The sequence below is a fragment of the Pseudophryne corroboree genome, chromosome 10 (assembly GCF_028390025.1).
Source record: "Pseudophryne corroboree isolate aPseCor3 chromosome 10, aPseCor3.hap2, whole genome shotgun sequence".
In the NCBI taxonomy this organism is placed as follows: domain Eukaryota; kingdom Metazoa; phylum Chordata; class Amphibia; order Anura; family Myobatrachidae; genus Pseudophryne; species Pseudophryne corroboree.
In genome coordinates, this window is record NC_086453.1 from 276,768,790 (window position 1) to 276,772,689 (window position 3,900).

Sequence of the window (3,900 nt, forward strand, 5' to 3'; positions counted from 1 at the left end):
AGTGACAGAGGGACATAGGGAAGCAGGGTAACATTACCTAGTGAGCAGCGGAGGTGGGGAGGGGGCTGTGGTCGGCAGCGGTGCAGAGGCGGGTAGTTGACGGTGAGAAGGCCATGGCGGCAGCGGTGCGGAGAAGGCTCTGGGCAGCGGCAGTGTGAAGAAGGCCCTAGGCAGCGGCGGTGCGGAGAAGGCCCTGAGTGGCAGCGTTGCGGAGGACAGTATGCACGGTTGCAATGTGGAGAGGAGGCCTTCGGTGCGCCTCTGGTGAGGTCCCTATGACCAGTGCCGGCGCTAGCCGCTCAGCAAGTCCTGCAAAGCAGGGAGGCGCTGCACTCATGAGGCGCTCTCCCTGCTCTGCTACTACCCTTTGCTGCTAGCTGGTGCTGCCCGCGCCTGTCACACTGACAGGCAGCAGCGGCGCCGGCAGCATATACGGAAGCTCTTCACTGTTCTTATCATGGACCTCCCCTCTTCCCTCTTGTCCTGCTCCACTCCGCATCTTCTGTAAAGCTGAATAACAGGACGGCAGCAGTGTCACCCCCTTCCCTCCCCTTGTCAGTATAGACACAGCAGTCTCCGCAGTGCCCGCCCCCTCCCTTATCCACCTTCTCTCCCCTCCCATCGATGTAATGTTTGTGGCCCGGGCACTTTTAATTTGCAGCCACATACTATACTGTGTGCTCAGCCTCATAGCAGACCTGGGCAGCCACCTCCCGACGCTGAGCCTGCTTCCTGACATTGGGCAGGAACAGGATGTCATGTGGTGCACATATGACTGCACGACTGGAGGAGCCTTCAGACGTGAGTGGAGCAGCGCAGCCCATCTAGCAGCTAGCCATGCCATACAGAGAAGCAGAGACTCAGGTACACTCTGCAGCTGACACACTGTGTGTGGGGGTATATAAGTGTGTGCTGGGGAGGGGGAGGTGGATATTATTGTGTGCTGGGGAGGGGGGGGGGGTGGTATATTATTGTGTGCTGGGGGGTATATTATTGTGTTGTGGGGAGGGGGGTATAATAGTGTGTGGTGGGGAGGGGGGTATAATAGTGTGTGGGTGGGGAGGGGGAGGTGTTATATTAGTGTGTGCTGGGGGGGTATATTAGTGTTGTGCTGGGGTGGTATATTAGTGTGTGCTGGGGAGGGGTGTGGTATAATAGTGTATGCTGGGGAGGGAGAGGTGGTATATAAGTGTGTGCTGGGGAGGGGTAGGGGGATATTATTGTGTGCTGGGGAGGAGGGGGGTGGTATATTGTGTGCTGGGGGTATATTATTGTGTGCTGGGGAGGGGGGGTATAATAGTGTGTGGTTGGGAGGGAGAGGTGGTATATAAGTGTGTGCTGGGGAGGGGTAGGGGGATATTATTGTGTGCTGGGGGTATATTATTGTGTGCTGGGAAGGGGGGGTATAATAGTGTGTGGTGGGGAGGGAGAGGTGGTATATAAGTGTGTGCTGGGGAGGGGTAGGGGGATATTATTGTGTGCTGGGGGTATATTATTGTGTGCTGGGGAGGGGGGGTATAATAGTGTGGGGAGGGGGAGGTGGTATATTAGTGTGTGCAGGGGGGGTATATTAGTGTGTGCCGGGGAGGGGGTGGTATAATAGTGTGTGCTGGGGAGGGGGAGGTGGTATATTAGTGTGTGCTGCCCGTGGGTGTGCATGCATCTGTGATCCCTAGGATCGCATGGTGTGTACACTCCCTCAAACAGGACGCAGCTTATGATGCTGCTGCTTGCAGGTAAGATGAGTGTGGCCACATCTGTATTTGTAGGAGGGCGCCAAATTTATAGTTTGCAGGAGGGCGCCGAACACCTTAGCACCGGCCCTGCCTATGACCTCCATCATTTTAAGGGAGGGCACAGTATTATCTGTCCCCCCCCCCCCCCCATCACAGTGGCATGTGGCATCTCTTCCCCCTCCCCATATCAGAAACAATGGCAATTCCCTATTATCTGCCCTCCCCCTCCTGTGCTACACTGAACGCAGCACCCACCCCCGCCCCCCCCGCCCACGTGTACAAACAGTAGTACCCTCATATGCACTGCAGGCAGCATGAGCAGCAGCCAGCTTCTCCCCACCTCCAGAGCAGCGCAGCATTCAGGCACCAACCTCCGCTCCCTCCCCTCTCTTCATCCCACCCATGAACAGCAGGCGAGCGGCCTGCTCGGTGCCCATCACCCCGCTCATCTGACAGACATGGATTGAAGGTAGCCGGCCGAGAAAGGAAAGCAGCAGCGCTGCCCAGGCGCTGCATGCACACATACCATGGCCGGCCGCCAGCACTCCGCCACCCCGCAGCTGCCAGCCTGCCAATACTCCCTCTCCATCCCTGCTGCACCACCCACACATGTTTGTAAATACTTCGCTAAGTCTGGGGGGAGGAGCTGAAAGTAGTGGGGAGGACAGCTCCTCCCCCCCCCCCCCCCCCCCCACGTCACTCAACACAGCAGCAGCATAACTACTCTAATAGACTGGGGGGAGGAGGCGCACGAGAGGTAAAGAGAGAGCGGCTCCTCCTCATGCTCTGACCGCGAGCCGGGACTTGAATGTGCACACTGGGGCGCTGTGTGGCGGCGGGTACAGTGCTGGTGGTGACGGCATACAATGAGTCAATGTGACTCATTGTAATGCCGGCGTTTATGGGCCCCTTCACTGCGGCGGTCGGTTGGGCCTATTTTCAGTGGGGGGCCTGGAGCTGCAGCTCATCCGCCCCATTGTTAATCCGGCCCTGCATACAGCACAGTACAGGGAGGGAGAACACACAAGTAGTAAAACACAGACACAGGGGACCAGACAGCGGAATCTGTCCCAGTGGCCAATCACCCCTGAATACATACATAGCCACCACATTATTACATAAATAGCACCACATTACACGTATAGCACCACATTAAATGTATAGCACCGCACTACACGTTATAGCACCTCATTACACAAATAGCACCACATTACATACGTAGCCACTGCATTACATAACTAGGCCCATCATCATGGACAGACATTGGGCAGCTATAGGGGCTGAAGGACTTTGCATTAGAGATTGTCCCAGGGCTGGCTGTGAGTGCTGCCTGGTCAGCTGGCATCCTGAGAACAAAGTACATCCTGCTCCCGTCCAGTCCCAAACCAGACACTGTGACTGGGGAAGCCCTAACCTTACACCATCATGATAATGCAAATAATGTAATTAAAAATAACCTCTCTGCCGGGTCCCCTTCAGTGCTCAGTCGCCGCTCTGGCCAGTTCAGTGAGAGTGCGGGAGCTGCGGTGGCAGCGGGTGCATTGAACCCGGCTCCGACCATCGCTTTGCTGCTGCTCCTGGGCCAGGCGCGTTGAAGAGACCTTTGGCTGGGGCCAGGGAGAGGATGCTGCTGGGATGGTTAACTTTCTCAAGGTCCACCATTGGTAGAACAGCTTCACCACTTTTCATGGCTAGTGGCACCTGGAAGTGACCGCTAGCCTATCTTCCGGATTACATTCCAATGAACCACAAGTACTGGAAGCAGTGTGAGCCAGCCCAGCCTGAGTGTGAATCGGCCTGACTGAGGGGGATATGGGACCGGCCCATCGAAATCTGTTATGGTGTCCTGGTGGGCCAATCCGCCCCTGAACAAAGACATGTACAGTTTACAAATAAAGCCGTCCAGCATTTGTGAGAAACACGCAAAAGCAGTCAGTATTTACCCTGCATGCAAAAGCAATAAATGTATTTGCTCCCCTTGCAGTGCAAAGTGGTGTGTCCTGATGGAAAGTTACTCCTTCTTATTTTGCTTTGCTCTTAACTCAGAGTCATCCTCACAGTGGGAAGGACAGCTCCTTTTAGTCGTATGGATGTATGTAGTTGTATGGATGGCTATAGCTATAGTTGCAGATGTACTTTCTGCCTTTACAGCTGCCCCTTTAGG

At 55.4% G+C, this 3,900-nt stretch overlaps 1 long non-coding RNA gene across 1 annotated transcript in view; it reads right to left on the bottom strand.

The window, feature by feature from the left end:
• LOC134965522 (uncharacterized) overlaps nucleotides 1-518 on the bottom strand; it is a 77,474-nt gene extending 76,956 nt beyond the window's left edge. The window contains exon 1 of the long non-coding RNA XR_010188421.1: nucleotides 38-518. This is a non-coding gene — a long non-coding RNA (uncharacterized LOC134965522). The remainder of the gene's footprint in view (nucleotides 1-37) is intronic.
• Nucleotides 519-3,900: the final 3,382 nt, after the last annotated feature.